The 20,382-nt window shown below is 38.8% G+C and overlaps 1 protein-coding gene and 1 pseudogene across 2 annotated transcripts in view; one reads left to right on the forward strand and one right to left on the reverse strand.

Annotated features, from left to right (window-relative positions):
* C1H11orf65 (chromosome 1 C11orf65 homolog) overlaps positions 1–17,321 on the reverse strand; it is a 50,303-nt gene extending 32,982 nt beyond the window's left edge. For both annotated transcript variants that reach the window (XM_066371623.1, XM_066371625.1), the window contains exon 1: positions 17,236–17,321. The gene's annotated coding sequence lies outside the window, so the exon portion shown is untranslated. The remainder of the gene's footprint in view (positions 1–17,235) is intronic.
* On the forward strand, positions 12,207–12,663 carry LOC136388958 (developmental pluripotency-associated protein 3-like; annotated as a pseudogene).
* Positions 17,322–20,382: the final 3,061 nt, after the last annotated feature.

Raw genomic sequence — 20,382 nt, forward strand, 5'->3', positions numbered from 1 at the left:
TCCTATTTAACATCTTGTTACTGTTTAAAATCCAAAATTATTCACATTACTGCTTATATTTATTTACTTTGAAAATTATATAAATAATATATAAATACATTCTTGTAGTAAAAATTTCAGACAATAGAACTATAAAATAAAAAATCTTTCATTTCTTCTATCCCAGTCCTTTCTTAAAAGGTTATCTTTCTGTTAATAGATGTGTGGTTCTTGCAGATCTTTATATATATATAAATTTAAATAATGTATATATACGTATATACATGCACTTGGTAATGTATTATATATACACGTATACATACACACATCACACAGGATTATTTGCATTAATGTGATGAAACCATACAATTTTTCTGCTTTCTTTACCTAACAATGTGTTGGGGCCTTTTCCAAGTTAATATGTATATAGATCTTTCTCATTCTTTTTTTTTTTTAACTTTTATTAATTTTAATGGGGTGACATCAATGAATCAGGATAAATATGTTCAAAGAAAACATGTCCAGGTTATCTTGTCGATCAATTATGTTGCATACACAACACCCAAAGTCAGATTGTCCTCCATCACTATCTATCTAGTTTTCTTTGTGCCCCTCGCCCTCCCCTTTCCTTCTCCCCCTACCCCCGCCCTGCCCCCCCGTAACCACCACACTCTTGTCAATGTCTCTTAGTCTCGTTTTTATGTCCCACCTACGTATGGAATAATGCAGTTCTTGTTTTTTTCTGATTTACTTATTTCACTCTGTATAATGTTATCAAGATCCCACCATTTTGTTGTAAATGATCCAATGTCATCATTTCTTATGGCTGAGTAGTATTCCATAGTGTATATGTGCCACATCTTCTTTATCCAGTCTTCTATTGAAGGGCTTTTTGGTTGTGTCCATGTCTTGGCCACTGTGAAAAATGCTGCAATGAACATGGGGCTGCATGTGTCTTTGCATATCAATGTTTCTGAGTTTTGGGGGTATATACCCAGTAGAGGGATTGCTGGGTCATAAGGTAGTTCTATTTTCAGTTTTTTGAGGAACCACCATACTTTCTTCCATAATGGTTTCACTACTTTACAGTCCCACCAACAGTGAATGAGGGTTCCTTTTTCTCCACAGCCTCTCCAACATTTGCTAATACCTGTCTTGTTAATAATAGCTAATCTAACAGGTGTGAGGTGGTATCTCATTGTAGTTTTGATTTGCATTTCTCTAATAACTAATGAAGATAAGCATCTTTTCATATATCTGTTGGCCATTTGTATTTCTTCCTGGGAGAAGTGTCTGTTCATGTCCTCTTCCCATTTTTTTATTGGATTGTTTGTTTGTTGTTGAGTTTTATGAGTTCTTTGTATATTTTGGATATTAGGCCCTTATCTGAGCTGTTGTTTGAAAATATCATTTCCCATTTAGTTGGCAGTCTGTTTATTTTGTTGTTTCTCTTGCTGAGCAAAAACTTCTTAGTCTGATGTAGTCCCATTCATTTATTTTTGCCTTCACTTCCCTTGCCTTTGGAGTCAAATTCATAAAATGCTCTTTAAAACCAAGGTCCATGAGTTTAGAACCTATGTCTTCTTCTATGTACTTTATTGTTTCAGGTCTTATATTTAGGTCTTTGATCCATTTTGAATTAATTTTAGTCCAAGGGGACAAACTGTTGTCCAGTTTCATTCTTTTACATGTAGCTTTCTAGTTTTCCCAGCACCATTTGTTGAAGAGGCTTTCTTTTCTCCATTACGTGTTGTTGGCCCCTTTATCAAAAATTATTTGACCATATATATGTGGTTTTATTTCTGGACTTTCTATTCTGTTCCATTGGTCTGAGTGTCTATTTTTCTGCCAATACCATGCTGTTTTGATTGTCGTGGCGCTATAATATAGTTTGACGTCAGGTATTGTAATGCCCCCAGCTTCATTCTTTTTCTTTAGGATTGCTTTGGCTATTCAGGGGTTTTTATAGTTCCATAAAAATCTGATGATTTTTTGTTCCATTTCTTTAAAAAATGTCATTGGAATTTTGATGGGAATTGCATTAAATTTGTATATTGCTTTGGGTAATATGGCCATCTTGATTATATTTATTCTTCCTATCCAAGAACAAAGAATATTCTTCCATCTCATTGTATCTTTTTCAATTTCCCTTAACAATGCTTTGTAGTTTTCTTTATATAAGTCCTTTACAATCTTTGTTATGTTTATTCCTAGGTATTTTTTGTTGTTGTTGTTGCAATCGTGAAGGGGATTATTTTTTTGAGTTTGTTCTCAAATGTTTCATTGTTGGCACATAGAAAGGCTATGGACTTTTATATGTTAATTTTGTATCCTGCAACCTTACTGTATTGGCTTATTCTTTCTAGTAATTTTTTTGTAGATTTTTGGGGGTTTTGATGTATAGGATAATATCATCTGCAAAAAGTGATACCTTTACTTCTTCTTTTCCGAAATGGATGCCTTTTATTTCTTTCTCTTGTCTGATTGCTCTGGCCAGAACTTCTAGCACCATGTTAAATAAGAGTGGAGAGAGTGGACAACCCTGTCTTGTTCCTGATTTAAGGGGGAAAGCCTTCAGTTTTGTGCCATTTAATATGATGTTAGCTGATGGTTTATCATATATGGCCTTTATCATGTTGAGATATTTTCCTTCTATACCCATTTTATTGAGAGTCTTAAACATAAAATTGTGTTGTATTTTATCAAATGCCTTTTCTGCATCTATTGATAAGATCATGTGGTTTTTGTTCTTTGTTTTGTTGATATGGTATATTACATTAACCGTTTTTATGTATGTTGAACCATCCTTGAGATTCTGGGATGAATCCCACTTCATCATATTTTTTTAATATGTTGTTGTATTCGATTTGCTAGTATTTTGTTTAGTATTTTAGCATCTGTATTCATTAGAGATATTGGTCTGTAGTTTTCTTTTCTTGTGCTGTCCTTGCCCGGTTTCAGTATGAGAGTTATGTTGGCCTCATAAAATGTGTTTGGAAGTATTGCTTCTTCTTCAATTTTTTGGAAGACTTTGAGTAGAATAGGAACCAATTCTTCTTTGAATGTTTGATAGAATTCACTAGTATAACCGTCTGGGCCTGGACTTTTATTTTTGGGGAGGTTTTTAATAGTTTTTTCTATTTCTTCTCTACTAATTGGTCTGTTTAGGCTTTCTGCTTCTTCATGACTCAGTCTAGGAAGGTTGTATTGTTCTAGGAATTTATCCATTTCTTCTAGGTTGTTGAATTTAGTGGCATAAAGTTTTTCATAGTATTCTACAATAATTCTTTGTATATCTTTGATATCCATGGTGATTTCTCCTCTTTCATTTTGGATTTTGTTTATATGAGTCCTTTCTCTTTTTTCCTTGGTAAGTCTTGCCAAGTGTTTGTCAATTTTGTTGATCTTTTCAAAGAACCAGCTCCTTGTTCTATTAATTTTTTCTATAGTTTTTCTGTTCTCTATTTCATTTATTTCTGCTCTTTTATTATATTCTTTCTTCGGCTGGTTTTGGGTTGTCTTTGTTCTTTTTCTAGTTCCTTAAGGTGTGAAGTTAAATGGTTCACTTGGGCTCTCTCTTGTTTGCTCATATATGCCTGAAGTGATATGAACTTCCCTCTTATCACTGTTTTTGCTGCATCCCATAGATTCTGATATGTTATATTGTCATTTTCATTTGTATATATCTTTTGATCTCTGTGCTTATTTCTTCTTTGACCCATTCATTTTTTAAAAGTATGTTGTTTAGTTTCCACATTTTTGTGGAGTTTTTTTCCTCTTTTTTGCAGTTGAATTCTAGTTTCAAGGCTTTATGATCAGAAAATATGCTTGGTACAACTTCAATTTTTCTGAATTTGCTGATGTTATTTTTGTGGCCCAACATATGGTCAATTCTTGAGAATGATCCATGTACACTGGAGAAAAATGTATACTCTGTCACTTTGGGGTGAAATGTCCTGTAGATGTCCATCATATCTAGGTGCTAGTGTTTTGTTTAAGGCCAATATATCTTTATTGATTCTCTGTTTGGATGACCGATCTAGAGCTGTCAGCGTTGTATTGAGGTCTCCAAGTATGATTGTATTTTTGTCAGTTTTTGTTTTAAGGTCAATAAGTAGCTGTCTTATATGTTTTGGTGCTCCTTGGTTTGGTGCATATATATTAAGAATTGTTATGTCTTCTTGATTCAGCATCATTATGAAATGACCGTTTTTGTCTCTGAGTACTTTTGCTGTCTTGTAGTCAGCATTATCAGATATGAGTATTGCTATGCCTGCTTTTTTGGGATGTTATTTGCTTGGAATATTGTTTTCCAGCTTTTCACTTTGAATTTGTTTTTATCCTTTTGCTTAGGTGAGTTTCTTGTAGGCAGCATACAGTTGGATTTTCTTTTTTAATCCATTCTGCTACTCTGTGCCTTTTTATTGGTGAGTTTAATCTGTTTACATTTAGTTTAATTATTGACAGTTGTGGGTTCCCTATTGCCATTTTATACATTGCTTTCTCCTTGTTTTGTGTCTTGTTTGGTTCTTCTCTTTTGTTTTTCTATCCTTTGTTTTTGTTTGGTTGTATTCCATACTTCTTTCCTCTGTTACTATCTTTTTTAAATCATGTGCTTCTGTGGTGGTTTTTTCAAGGGTGGTTACCATTAAGTAATGAAAAGGGTTCCTACCCTCTTCATTGTAATGCACTATCTTGTAAGTATTTCTGTACTCCATCATCCTTTGCTACTGTTAATTTCCGTCCTCTTCCCCCCCTTTTTTTTGTTTGTTTTTGTTGTCAGAGTTTAAATTTGGTTTTACTTTTTTCTTGGTGGAGCTTTTACTTGTGGTTTTGTTTTGTTTTGTTCTTTGTATCTGGTTGGAAAACTCCCTTTAGTAATTCCTGGAGTGGGGGTTTTCTGATGATAAATTCCCTCATCTTCTCTGTATCTGTGAATGTTTTTATTTCTCCTTCGTACTTGAAGGATGGTTTTGGTGGGTAGAGTATTCTTGGCTGAAAGTTCCTCTCTTTCAGGACTTTCAATATTGGGGTCGGCCCTGGCCAGTTGGCTCAGCGGTAGAGCGTCGGCCTGGCGTGCGGGGGACCCGGGTTCGATTCCTGGCCAGGGCACATAGGAGAAGTGCCCATTTGCTTCTCCACCCCCCCTCCTTCCTCTCTGTCTCTTCCCCTCCCACTGCCAAGGCTCCATTAGAGCAAAGATGGCCTGGGCGCTGGGGAGGGCTCCTTGGCCTCTGCCCCAGGCGCTAGAGTGGCTCTGGTCTTGGCAGAGCAACCCCCCAGAGAGGCAGAGCATCGCCCCCTGGTGGGCAGAGCGTTGCCCCTGGTGGGTGTGCCGGGTGGATCCCAGTCGGGCGCATGCGGGAATCTGTCTGTCTCTCCCCGTTTCCAGCTTCAGAAAAATACAAAAAAAATAATAATAATAAATAAATAAATATTGAGGTCCACTCTCTTCTAGCTTGTAGAATTTCTTTTGAGAAATCTGATGATAATCTAATGGGCCTTCCTTTACATGTTGTATTCTTCTTTTCCCTGGCTGAATTTTTTCTTTGTCATTGGTTTGTGCCAATTTCATTATGATGTGCCCTGGAGTAGGTTTGTTGGGGTTAAGAAAACTCGGAGTTCTGTTTGCTTCTTGAATTTGAGGCTTTAGTTCTTTCCACAGGCTTGGGAAGTTCTCATCTATTATTTGTTTGTATATGTTCTCCATTCCATTTTCTCTCTCTTCTCACTCTGATATACCTATTAGTCTTATGTTATTCTTTTTGATGGAGTCAGACAATTCCTGTAGGGCTTTCTTATTTTTTTTAATTTTTGAGTCTCTTTCTTTTTCTCTGTTGTGCCTCAAGTTGCTTGTCTTGTATTTCACTAATCCTACCTTCTATCTGGCTTGTTCTATTAGCTAAGCTTGTTACCTCATTTTTCAGCTCGTGAATTGAGTTTTTCATCTCTTGTTTGATTTGTTTTTATAGTTTCAATTTCTTCGGTAATATATTCTTTGTGTTTGTTGTTTTCTGAGCTCCCTAAATTGCCTTTCTGTGTTTTCTTGTACATCTCTGAGTATTTTTAGGATTTCTATTTTAAATTCTCTGTCATTTAACTCCAAGGTTTCCAATATATTAAATTTTTTCTCCATAGATTTTTTCCTCATCTATCTGTGCTACCTCTCTGTCTTTTGTATCCATGATATTTGATTTCCTTTTCCTTAATGGCATCTAAGGGTAGTTTTGTTCATAGTACTAATGAGAATTAATAAAGAATAAAAAGTTTAAAATATTTAAAAAATTGAAAAAATAAAAAAACTATTTCCCTTTTTTCCCCCTTTTTTCACTCCTCTCTGCTCCCCTCTTTCTTGAGAAAATTTTGTGGTGAACTGTGAATTATATTGTGGTAAATAGAACAAAAACTACCTATAATGGAGGGCCTGAGTTGGGGAGAAGTGATAAAGGGGAAAAAAAGAGGGGGTATGGACCCAGAAAATGTAAAAAAGGAAAAAATTTGAGTCAAGAATAAAATGATTTGCTTTTAGGTGATGGTTAACTAAAAGATATAATGAGAGGAATAAGAGGGAAACAGGAAAAATGGAAAAAAAAATTAAAAAATTAGTATTGTATTTAGTGGAGCAAAAACTAGGTAAAATGGAGAGCCAGAGTTGGGAGCACTGCTGGTGAGTTAAGAAAGCGAAGTAAAAAATCCCCAGAGCGCACAAAGAAAAATTTGAGTCCCAGATAAAATAATTTGTTCATGATTGAGGATTGAATGAGAGGAAAAGTAAAGGAGAAAAGAAGAACTGATATAGAGGGAGAAAAAAAGAAAGAGGAAAACACAAAAAGAAAAAAGAACAAAAGGAGAGAGAGAGAGAGAGAGAGTTAAGGGTTTTGGAGTGCAACCCTCATAGAGAGAAAAGAAGAGGAAAGGAAAGATAATGAGAGATGTAACACTTATGGGTAGTGTAGTTCAAGGAAAGGAGATAGTAAGACCGGCAGAGAATTAAATGACCAAATTGGAAAAGGAAGAAAATAATCAAGACAAGAAGAGAAACAGGCCTGACCTGTGGTGGCGCAGTGGATAAAGCGTCTACCTGGAAATGCTGAGGTCACCTGTTTGAAACCCTGGGCTTGCCTGGTCAAGGCACATATGGGAGTTGATGCTTCCAGCTCCTCCCCCCTTCTCTCTCTCTGTCTCTCCCTCTCCTCTCTAAAAAAATGGAATAAATAAAAATAAAAAAAATTATAAAAAAAAAAAAAGAAGAGAAACAAACAAATATAATAAAATGGGATAGGTTATAAATTCTGTGGATTATTCTTGATTTTGAGAGGTTGTCTTCTTGCTCTTTCTTTTCTCTCCCTCTTCCTGGTCGGTGACTCTGTACCCTGGGTTCTGCCCCTGTGGCACGTTTAGGTAGAGGTTTGCAGTTGATAAGTCTCTATGGTGATTTCATATATTGGGCTTCAGTCTCGTTGGCAGTCGAGGCTCATTAGCATTTGCAGGCTCCGACAATGAGAGAGTCCATTTTCTCAGAGCCTCTCTCCTAGTTTTCCTTCCTGAATTAGCAGCCTGATGATCCAGCTATGGGGTTGCTGCTGCCTCTGCCTGGAGAGTAAGAGGCTCAAATTGCTGGCAAATCCCCACTCTATTCCCACGCAGCACAGGGCTCTGGGTAAGGCTCTGGCAGTCAGAGCTCTAGCATAATCAGGCAGGGCTGGGAGCCAATTCTTTTCAAGGTGCCTTTCTATGCTCCTCTAGGCACGTCTACTTTTGCAAAGTAGGAGGACTTACAAGCTTCCAAATCCCTTTTTTTAACCTGAGTATGCAAGCTCTGCCAATCAGAGGTTGCCCCACCCCTATGTGTATAGCATAACAATAGGTACTAAAAAATATCTCCCCTCTGTCTTAGATTGCTGACCTGAGAGAGATCTTGTCAGTTAGGGTCTCATAGGTCAGTTGGGAGGCGAGCAGACTGTGGGTTAAGCTAATCCTTCTCAGGTCTGTTAGCTTGTATGGCTGGGTGAGGCACCCCACCCACCTGGAGAAGTTCAAGCGTAGGGAATCTCGCTTTTGCACGCCGCTCTTCAGGGTGCAGGGGCAACCCCGAGACTCCAGATTCGGTCCACACAAAGGCCTCTGACTCTGCCCCTCTGTCCAGTAACACGGGCGCCCACCCCCGGGGAAATCTCTCGGCCACTCTCCGTGCTCGCCGACCAGGATATCAGGCCTGCAGCCTCTCACTCTGAGTGAGGCGCCCTGACCACATGGAAAAGTTCGAGCATAGGGAATTTTGCTCCCACTCACTCCCCGGGCGCTGCTTTTTCAGGGTGCGAGGGCGACCCCAAGACTCCGGATTTGGCCCACACAAAGGGCTCCAACTCTGCCCCTCTGTCCGGTAACATGGGCGCCCACTCCCAGGGCTCTAGGAGGAATCTCTCGCATACTATCTGCGCGCGCACACCAGGAGATTGGGGTGGATGGCTGCCCCGCTTGTTTTTCTTTGTCTGGATTTGGCGTGTTAGCTTGTGTTGACTGGGTTGCCACAAGCACAGTGTTTCCTCGGCTTGGATGTCTGTGCCACAGCCTGGTTCTATTCACATCCTATGCCTGCCTCAGTTCCTATACTCTCAGTTCCCAGTGAAAGCAGCCCTTATTTGGTTTAGTGAGGAAGGCGGAGTGTTTCTTCCTCCTTATTTCCTTTGGGTTGATTATATATTTAGTCAATTTTTTGCTTGATCATACCTTTGCATTTAGTGTGGAATTGCTGGAGGCTCTAAGGATAGATTTTTCTGTCTCTGGTTGAAGATCTTATTGAATTTTGGGGGAGATTTTTTGGTATCTCTCCTTATGGTGCCATTTCTCTGACATCACTCTCAGATCTTTCTCATTCTTTTTATGATTGCACACTATTCCTAAGTATGGATATGTCATAATTCATTATTTATTATTGGATATTCATATTTTTCTATATTTTGCTGTTACAATGACAAAATGAATATCCTTATATGTCTATTTGTGTACATGTACAACTATTAGATAAATTTTTAGATGTGGAATTTCTCTGACATATATCTTTTGTGTTGCCTCTTTCTGGAAGAGGACACCAGAAACTGCTAACAGGAACTGTCTCTGGGGAGGGGCCAGGGAGATTGAAAGGGTTGGGTTTAGGAATGAATAGATTTTATTCCAATATTCTCTTTTATATTGTGTAATTTTGTTTTTACAATGTGCATGTAGTTCAAATATCTATAATTTCATTAAAAAATAGAGTATGCACATTAAAATTTTGACACAGCCAAAATGTCCTGAAACATGTTGATTAATTTATACTTATAAATACCCAATGAGGGTGCTTAATTTCTAGATTTTACAAAAGTGAAAAGCTAAACACAAATGGGACATTAGGACTATTGTGGGTCTTTTAATATTCTTTGTGATAATTAAATTGTGAGTTTTATCCTGTTATCATGTGTAGTGACTTAAGATATAAAGCAGTGTATGTGTGTGAGTGTTGGCACAAGGTAGAATTAGTGCTAATTTATGCAGATTGCATAATTTTCCCAAATACATCCTCAATTTCATAAGTAAGAATTTAAAACTGGGTTTTAAAAATCCCTTTTAATTGTGTACATGTGTCTGAATCAGTTGTAATGGGCACTCTGACTTTAATAATGTCATCCAGGCTTCCTGCACACGGCTGCTTCTTCCTTCTCATGGGATGAAAGCTAAAGATGGTTAGATGTTGACAAATCAGTACCTTTTTTATGTATATTTGCTGAACATATTTACTCTCTATCTCACCCCCTACAATGTAAGTTCCCTTAAGGCAGATTCTTTTCTTGTTTATTGCTATAACCCCCATTTCTAGCAAAGAGTAGGTAGGTGATCAATATATAATATTTGCTGGCTGACTAAATAAGAGATTGGCTAAATAAATTATGTATTCATACAATAGAATCCTGTGAGAATACTAAAAGTGATGCTTTAAATGTATACCTGTACATTGACATGGAAAATGTTTCATATCATAATGTACAGTTTTTAAAGAGCAGTTTGTTAAACAGCTATCTGTAATAAGCTGTGTGTGTTAGCTTCTTCCTCCCCTATTCAAATATGTGTGTGTTTAGAACTATGTATGTATGAGTATGAATATCATTGTTAACAATGGTGATAGAATTGAGGAATGTAAAATTTATTTTTCATTACTTCTATAATGAACATGTATTACTTGAATAAGAAGAATTTTGAAAAATTAATTGTCTCCAGCAAGAGAACAATTCATTGCAGCCTTGACCTAAAAACTTTAGAGGGGAGGGATAAGGAATAAAGGGTTAGGATAGATCTCTTATAAATAGACCTCTAAAATTGTGCTACTTTGAGGGTGGCCTAGAGACCTACATCAGTCATAGAACTGCATGTTTCCTGATGAAATAAACTTGAGAGTAAAAACTTTTGTAGCAGTTTGACATTGCTGTGTTGCACACACACATGATCAGTGGGCTTAAAGTGTGTGTATTTTTTTCTGTCTCTGGTAATCATTTTTATTTTATTTTAGAAAAGGTTTGCAACACATTGGAAATAATTTTTTTTTGACAGAGACTGAAGGACAGATAGGGACAGACAGACAGGAAGGGAGAGAGATGAGAAACATCAATTCTTCATTGTGGCACCTTCATTGTTCATTGATTGCTTTCTCATATGTGCCTTGACTGGGGTGCTCCAGCAGAGAGAGTGATCCCTTGCTCAAACCAGTGAACTTGGGCTCAAGCCAGCAACCTTTGGGCTCAAGCTAGTGACCATGGGGTCATATCTATGATCGCACGCTCAAGCCAGTGACCCTGCACTCAAGCTGATGAGCCCACAGTCAGCAACCTGGTTTTTCGAACCTGGGTCCTCCAGGTCCCAGTTCAATGCTCTATCCACTGCACCACTGCCTGGTCAGGCTAAAAAGGTTCTTCACCACTAAAAATTGCTCTGAAGTGTTGTTTTAGGATTAGGATCAGGAGTTACATTCAACTGGTTTCCTGTAATGTCAACAGCATCTGCTTAACCTTCTAGAAACTAGAATCTGTATATCAATACTTGATATCCTGCGGACATACCACTTAGAAGGATCTTAATCTTGCTTAAGGATCTTGTTCTTACTATTGTTTCAGTCTCCTTCTTTGGACTGGGTCTAGTATCATGGGGGTTGGGGATCAGAGTCAGATTTTAACATTTCATTAATATGCAGCAATTAAAAAGCATTTATTGGGGGAATAATACAATAAGTGACAAAGGAGGTGAAAAATTCTACATATTATATTAATTCATTATTGTTTAAGAGACTTGAATGGAGTGAGTTATTTACATATCCAAAGAGCAGATAGAATAGCCAGTGTGAAGACAATGAAATAGGAAGCTGGAACAGGAAGATGGCCAGTGTGACCTTAGACTACTAGAGAGAAGAGTGATAAGAGATAAAAGCAGAGAGGTAGTGGGATACCAGATTACATAGTGCTTTCCACTGTAAAAAGTTAGACTTTTATTTTAAGTGTGATGAGAAGGTATTGGAGGGTTAGGCAAAGGAGTAATATTTGACTTGTGTTTAAGTATCACACTGAAAGGGGGAAAAAGAAAACAAAAAAGCTAAGCTATTGCTATGGCTCAGTATAATAGCAATACAGTAACAACAGGTATGATAGAATGACAGCAATACATGGTAATTATTATATACCCCATGATAATACCCATGATATATGAATTTGGATATAACATGATTGGTGACTGGCTCCTGTCTCCAAAGTAGGCTTACCCTGGATATTTGATGTTTTTGAACAACTCAACCTTATAATGTATAAGGTTAAAATTTTGGAACCTATTTAGTATATGGCAGGATTTTTCCTTAAATTGAGAAGATGAAGGTAGAGGATAAGTGTATACATATGTTGTGGTGGTTTGGTGTGAGAGCTAAGTTCTAATTTTACATTGTGGGAAGTTAATGGAAATAATTAAATCTAAAATAAATCAAGAATAAATAGAATAACATGTTATTTAAAACACAGAGATAAAAACTAAAAGAAGTAAAGGTTAGCTCTTTCTTTCACCACACTTTGTTTGAATTTGGAATTTTTTTCACTATTTCTGGGCTATACTGATCTCTCTGGGCTACTTTGTAGCAATTTGAGTTTTGAGCTCACCTTCTGCTGGAACCCTTTGTGGGGATCTAGGAGGAGCTTCAGGCTCCAGCTAGGCTTCCAATGCACTCACCAAAGGTTAGCCCAACCTCTACCCTGGAGTCATCTGAGATGCCCCATGAAGAAGATTCAGCTGGCACTCAAGCTGAGTCAGAAGTACTAGCAAAGAACCTCTAACTTGACTCTCAACCCCAGAACCAAGTTCCCTTCCCTTCTACCAGAAGCCCGACAACATTATAGAGCAAAAAACTTAAAGGGGCTTGGCCTGGAGTTGGGTCAAGGCATGATCTACGGGAGGAGACGTGGAGTGAGAACTTTGGCAACAGCTCGGAAAGAAAGGATGCAAAGGATGTTACAAATTATAAGATACTTCACCATATCCCTGCTTCAAAAAAACCCAGAGGAGAGGAAACTTGAGATTGAATCAAGATTCAGATGTAGCTGCTGTTATTGCCTACATCATGGAGATCCTTCTGATAATATTAACATGGAAAATAATTTTGACATGGAGTTGATTTAGCCATTATTCTTTCTTGTACTTTTTTTGTTTTCCTTGCCAGTAGCTTTAAGGTATCATGCAGCAGCTTGGGAGCTACTCTGCTAGGATAGATAGTATAGTATGCCAATATGCTGATAGCCTATGATAGAAGTTCTGTGATGTCTTTTTCTTGCATCTTTTCCTTGTCTAACCTGATGTCAATAACTTATAAGGCATCTATGTAGTTTGCATTTGAATGGCTTCCCTTTTTTAAATTTTTTTTTAAAAGACTTTATTTATTCATTTTAGACAGGAGAGAGAGAGAGAGAGAGAGAGAGAGAGAAGGGAGGAGCAGGAAGCATCAACTCCCATGTGTGCCTTGACCAGGCAAGCCCAGGGTTTTGAACCGGCGACCTCAGCATTCTAGGTCAACGCTTTATCCACTGCGCCACCACAGGTCAGGCTGGCTTCCCTTTTTTATTAGCAAATGTGTATATAGAGAATATTATTAAAATTTGAGGCCAATTTGAGACCTTCTAAAAATTGTTCTTTATGCTCTGGCCAGATGGCTTGTTTGGTGTAGAGGTCACGGGTTCAGTCCCTGGTCAAGGCACATGCAGGAACAGATCAGCATCCCTGCATCTGACTCTCTCTGCTTCTCTTTCTTTCTCCCTTCCTCCAATCAACGAATAACTAAGGTGCTGCAAGGAAGAATTGACACTTTTCATCTCTGTCCCTTCCTGTTTGTCTTTCCCTATCTGTGCCTCTCTCTGTCTCTTTCTCTCTGTCACAAAAAAAGACACATACAAGAAGCAACTACAAGTTGCTTCCTGCTTCTCCTCCTTTTCTCTGTCTCTCTCTCTCTCTCTCTCCTCTCTAAAAATCAATAAATAAAATCTTTAAAAAGAAAAAATAGCCTGGGCCCTGGCCGAGGCTTAGCAGTAGAGCGTCAGCCCGGTGTGTGGAAGTCCCGGGTTCAATTCCCAGACAGGGCACACAGGAGAAGCGCCCATCTGTTTTTCCACCCTTCCCCCCTCTCCTTCCTCTCTGTCTCTCTCTTCCCCTCCCGCAGCCAAGGCTCCATTGGAGCAAAGTTGGCCTGGGCGCTGAGGATGACTCCATGGCCTCCGCCTCAGGCACTAGAATGGCTTCAATTGCAGTGGAGCAACACCTCAGAGGGGCCAAGCATCACCCCCTGGTGGGCATGCTGGGTGGATCCTGGTTGGGTTGAACTTTGGAAAAATACAAAAATGAAAATAAAAAAAATAGCCTGACCAGGAGGTGGCACAGTGAACAGAGCATCGGAGTGGGACACAGAGGACCCAGTTTCGAAACCCTAAGGTCGTCAGCTTGTGTGCTGGCTCATCCAGCTTGAGCGCGGGGTCACTGGCTTGAGCCCAAAGGTCAATGGCTTGAAGCCCAAGGTCTCTCTGGCTTGAACAAGGGGTCACTTGCTCTGCTGTAGCTCCCTCCCCCAAGTCAAGGTACATATGAGAAAGCAATCAATGAACAACAAAAGAGCCACAATGAAGAATTGATGCTTCATCTCTCCCTTCCTGTCTGTCTCTATCTGTTCCTCTCTCTGACTCTCTGTCTCTGTCAAAATAAAAACAAAACAAAAACACAAACCAACCCTCAAAAAAGCCAAAAACTACAAGAAATGCATGTGCAATGAAAAAAGATAAAACAGAGTAGTGGAATAAAGAATGACAGTAGTATTTTAGCACAAGTAGTTGGGCAAGGGCTCTTTAAAGAGGAGATATTATGTTTCCTGATGCAAATAGGCAATGATAGGAAAGTGGCAGAAGAGGGGTCCAGGCACAAGCAACAAGGTAAAAATGACTTCAGATAAGAAGTTTGGTATATTAAGTGGGTGAAAGAAAGAAACTGTCTTTGGAGCTTAGAGAAGAGGCAGAGAAGTGGAAGATAAAGTTAAAAAAAGAAAAAAGGCCTGACCAGGCGGTGGCGCAGTGGATAGAGTTTCGGACTGGGATGCGGAGGACCCAGGTTCGAGACCCCGGGGTCGCCAGCTTGAGCGCGGGCTCATCTGGTTTGAATAAAGCTCACCAGCTTGGACCCAAGGTTGCTGGCTCAAGCAAGGGGTTGCTCGGTGTGCTGAAGGCCCGCGGTCAAGGCACATATGAGAGAGCAATCAATGAACAACTAAGGTGTCACAATGAAAAACTGATGATTGATGCTTCTCATCTCTCTCGGTTCCTGTCTGTCTGTCCCTATCTATCCCTCTCTCTGACTCTCTCTCTGTCCCTGTAAAAAAAAAAAAAAAAAGTATGCAGAAGCCAAACTGTAATTATATGGGAAATGTGGTTTGGGTAGTGGACTAGAGCTGGCTTTTACTAGCTTAGTAGAACCAAATTTAAAATTTTCAAGAAGTCTGTGAGCTGGTTTTTAAACCTAGTCATTATTAAAATTTAAATTATCTAAACTTACAATTAAATAAAATAAAGGTAATAAATACTCAAAACTCATCACTTACTAATTATTTTCCTATTAACAGGGATCTGAATAGTCCACCCCAAAATATGCCACACTGAAATAAGGATTATTTTGAACTGGATAACTGAGAAACAGCAGATGTAGAAAAAGCTCTTTAACCTACGTTTAGCTGCCAAAGGAGGTAATTTCCCTTTGTGAAGGTGTTCCTTCTTTACTTTCCTGTACCAGGTGGAGGAAAATACAATAACCATTATCACTGGCACTAAGGTGAGTCGTCAGAAAACAACCTTACTTAACCTTTATTTTCCATTAGATTACTCCAAAACCTCTCTTCCTATGTCTTATCACTTCACAAACTTATCCCCATTTGTTAAAATAGCATGCAATACTAACAGCCTCTTTGGGTTTTCACTTCTTTTGTGTGCATGGAGAGTTAAAATATTAACATCAGATAAAATTTTTACACATTTTGTTTTGTTAATCTGTCCTTTGTCAGTTTAATTTGCAAGCTCCAATCATAGAACCTAAGAGAGTAGAGGACAGGTTTATTCCTCCCCACCACTGTACTTTACTACTTATTTTCTTGAGGTTATATTTATTGCAAGGTTTTTAACAGTGGCACTACTGATAGTTTGAGCTGGATTCTTTGTTGTGGGAGTTGTCCTAATGAAGGTAGAGTAGAAAGTTGAGCAAACTCTCTGGCCTCTACTCACCAGATGCCAGTAGCACATGTGACAACCAACCAAAAATATCTCCAGACATTGCCAAAGGACTCTGGGGAGCAGAGTCACCCACACTGAGAACTACTGGTATCTGCATGGTGGAGGCACTCGATGACAGTGCAGTACTGCATATCTCTTCCCAATTAACTGAGGCTAGAAATTGGCCAGCGTAGAAATATTCACATCACAGGAATTTGCAAATACCACAAATCAGGGCTTGATTTATTGTTTTGTTGGTTGTCTAGATTTAAGAAAGCAGTGGTAAAAATATTAACGCACTCTAATTTGTATGGCGTCATTACATTATGAATAGCAAAATATTGATGAAATAACTTCCAGTATTCAAAATTATCTGATTTGGAAATGAGTCAGACATATTACTGAGGAATAATTAAATGCCAAGTATTTCAAGAAAGAATATGCTCAACTGTGTCAAATGCTGCTGGAGGGTCAAATAAATTGAGAATAGATTTGATTTGGCCAGATAAAGTCGCTGGTGACCTTGGTAAATACTGTTGCCGTGGAGCAAGGTAGAAAGCCTGGGATGAGTTGAGAAAGTGTACTACAATTCTTTGCAGTGCTGAAAGGGAGCAGAGATACCGGGCGGTCACTAGGTGGTGGGAGATACTAATGCATGTTAAGATGTTGTTAGTATGATCCAGTAGTGAGGAAGAAATAAATGTGAAAAGTGGATAAATGGAAGGGTAAAAGTCTTTTGAGTAGGTTTAAGAGGACAAGGTCCAGGAAGAAAAGGGGGAGGAAGAGGTTAGGGACAATTGATAGACTTAAGAAGAAAAAAACCCCCAAAAACTGTTATATGACTATTACGAGGCTCCAAATAAAATAACCAATGTGAGGTGAGAATACTTCATAAATTCTACGATACTAACAAGTACTGTCAAAACACCGTTCAGGAAATACAAGATTTTACTAGCAGCTTCTGAGATAAGATTTTTATCTAAATCAATGACTTATATCATGGCTCCGCCAATCTATTCAAGCCTCATGAGAAAAAGCATACAAGAGAAATCTGTGACTCCCAATTCCATTTACTGTAAAAGTTGGACAATAGTATTAAAATATACTGGGTGAGAACCTACACTTCCCATTTCGCTTCTCCTACTGTTTCACTGAATAAAGAAGTTTCGTGATCGTTACTGCTTCTGTAGGTTCGCCTTTCCTTTTTTCCTGTGATCCCTTGTACCTGTGGCAGACGAAGGAAAACAACTACAAACCTACTCCTTAAAAACGCCTTTCCTTTTTCCACCCCTAAATAACTAAACGGAACCATTTCCTGGGTCGAATAGAGAAAAAGTCTACAAAAGCGAGGTAGGGTAACAAGCCCGTCGCCCTCAGTCTGAAGGTGAACGGAATTCCACGTCAGCAGAGATGCGGGAGAGAGGCTGCGAGCGCTGCGGGCGGGGCGACGCGGGCTCACCTGCGGGGCGGACGGGAGCGCGGGGGCGAGGCTAACCTGGGGCGAGACTAGCCGGAGGCGAGAAGCCTACTGGGGCTACCGACAATCGGAACGTCCTTAGGGGCTGGATGGAGCGAGAACTTCAATGGCATGGGACCGCTAGGACTCTGAAACAGAGTAAATTGAAACCAGTCTCCAAAAAAAAGGCGAGCCAGACGGGCTCAGCGGGAGGGAAAACCAGTCCCTTCACCGCCTAGCACCAGGAGTTTAGGCTGCGCTCGATGGTTGCTAACGACGCGGAAGGAAATGATGTAATTCTAGTTCCGTTCGTTCCTCCTGCCTGACCCCGTTAGCCCCGCCTCTCGCCCGCCCCGCGGCTCCGCTGTTTCCTCCACTTCAGAGTGCCGAGTGCAGGGAATCCAGAACCGTAGGCAGAATGAGACTGGTTGGGTCTATTAGAATCCCTCCCTGTGAATGTCAGTGGCTTTCAAGCAAAGGGTTTGGGAAATGAAACCGAAGTGATTCTCTGTGAAACTGGACTGAATGTATTATAAACCCAAGTCACTTAAACCAGGATTTTAAAGATGCTGAAGAAATACAGTGAAATCTTTCACATTTAATTAATGTATTCATTTGTAAATAAGAAAACCGCTCTTTCCAGTGATTTTATAGGTCTTGCTAATAGTCAAGGAGTAACTGACACGTGACTGCAGTCCAGAGCTACTTCTAAATTGAAGCTCTTTAGCAGGTTAACTTTGTCAGTTTTAAAGTGAAAACATGACCTCTTAAACGAATTTCCAGATAACCTTTAACTTATACAAATAGTGCAGATCTATAGAAAGTTTAATTTGCTTTAAATCTACATATCTCACACTTGGTGGCAGTGCTTTAATTTGTCATCAATTATTGCAGTGTGAAGTGATCTTGTTCAGAAAATGCCCAGCTCTATTTTCTTCCTATGCTGGTATGTGTAATACAATTAGTTTGTAAAGAAAGATGAAGGTCTAGGGGAAGCAAACCACCAGAAAAAAAAATCCCTATATAATAAAAATATTTGTACTGAAGAAATTCCCTGTAAGCTAATTGAGTGATTCACTGAGCTTCCAGAGTTTTTAAAAATCATTATCATAATCAGGCCTGACCTGTGGTGGCGCAGTGGATAAAGCGTCGATCTGGAATGCTGAGGTCGCCAGTTCAAAACCCTGGGTTTGCCTGGTCAAGGCACATATGGGAGTTGATGCTTCCTGCTCCTCCCCCTGTTCTCTCTCTATCTCTCCCTCTCTCTCTCTCCCCTCTCTCTCTAATAAAAATGAATAAAATCTAAAAAAAAAGTTAATAAATAAAAATCATTATCACAATCATAATAAGCAGGAAGGGTGAGCTTTAGTTCCCTTTCATGTAGTTACCTTGATGCATTAATGCACAGTAGCTATTGTAAGGGATTAAATCACAATAATTTCTTAGAGGATTTATTCACAGAATTTTCTGTAGGGAGTTAAGACACTGTAGATAACTAGTGTACTCTAGATAATTAGTTCACAAATCTTAATCTTTGTTTCCTAAGGAATGCGGGGAGTTTCTCTTGCAGATAGTTCCCAGAGGCAATGATGGCTCCCAGACCCTAGCCCCTACGGAGATAGCATCAAGGACTAGCATTAGACATTCCAGGGAGGCTCTTCTGCTAACCAGACCCCCCACCTCCCACACACTGCTCCCTGACTGCATGCTCTAATAAATTACTAATCTCCCCAAAACATATAAACCGGCCAGTCAGCCAAGACTGTAAGGTAGCTTTGTATCCGAAGTCCCTGCCTTCTCAGGTTGCTGGCAACTTGATTAAAGACACTCTTATACCACTTGGTCCCCATTTTCCATGATTTGGGGCTCAGCAGGGACTGGCAACTTGAACTCCAGCTTGTTCTGGTAACATGATGAATACTAACCAGTAATATAATCATGAAAACAATATGTATACTTGTACTTAATTTTTTTTTCAGAGACAGAGAGTCAGAGAGAGGGATAGATAGGAACAAAGAGAGATGAGAAGCAGCAGTTTTTCGTTGTGACACCTTAGTTGTTCATTGATTGCTTTCTCATATGTGCCTTGACTATGGGCCTTCAGCAGACCGAGTACCCCTTGCTCGAGCCAGCGACCTTAGGTCCAAGCTGGTGAGCTTCGCTCAAACCTGATGAGCCCGCACTCAAGCTGGCGACCTCGGGGTCTCGAACCTGGGTCTTCAGCATCCCAGTCTGACACTCTATCCACTGCGCCACCGCCTGGTTAGGCTGTACTTAATTTTTTAACCTAGTATAACTATGTTTAACATTTTAAATTCAAAACTAGAAAGCTGGACATTATTGAATGTACTTATATCACTGAATTATACTCTTAAATATGGTTAAAATGGTAAACATATGTACAGTTTACCAAAAATTTAAAATTAAAATGATGAAACTACAGAATTAAACCAGTAAATAATTCAGAAAAAAAAATTTTAATGTAGAAAATGAAATGGGAAAATATTTTGAGGGAAATTTAAAAATTAGCTCTACATATTTTTAATAACATGCCTGTCTGAATTACTAAAAACATCATTATAATAGTTAATATTCAAGTGTGTATTATTTTGCCTCTACTATGATAAAGAAGAATTCAGCAATTTCTTAGTTATAGGTTCAGATCCATTTTTATTGCTTTAATACATGTAAACATTTTTTAGTTCTTTAAAAGAAGTATCTTTTTAAAAGTAGCCACAAGGGATCATCCTCTACTTTTCTTTCTTATTTTTCTTATTATTATACAACATGTAGTATTACATTTATAAAATTAAATTTCTTACTTTCCAGTTAGAAGCAAAGACAAAAATAAAGAATCAAAATGTTAATAACAAAAGACATATTGTTTGACTGTGTACAATGGAACTTTAAGTCATATATATATATATATATATATATATATATATCCACACACACCCCCACACATACACACACACATGCATATACATACATACATACATAATATTATTCTAAGGGGGACAATGTTATATTTTTCTGGTTTTTTTTTTTCTTTTTTAGCAAGAGAGAAAGATTCAGGAAGGGAGAAAGATGAGAAACATCAACTTGTTTTGGCACTTGAGTTGTTCATTGATTGCTTTCTCCTATGTGCCT

The sequence above is a fragment of the Saccopteryx leptura genome, chromosome 1 (assembly GCF_036850995.1).
Source record: "Saccopteryx leptura isolate mSacLep1 chromosome 1, mSacLep1_pri_phased_curated, whole genome shotgun sequence".
NCBI lineage: Eukaryota > Metazoa > Chordata > Mammalia > Chiroptera > Emballonuridae > Saccopteryx > Saccopteryx leptura.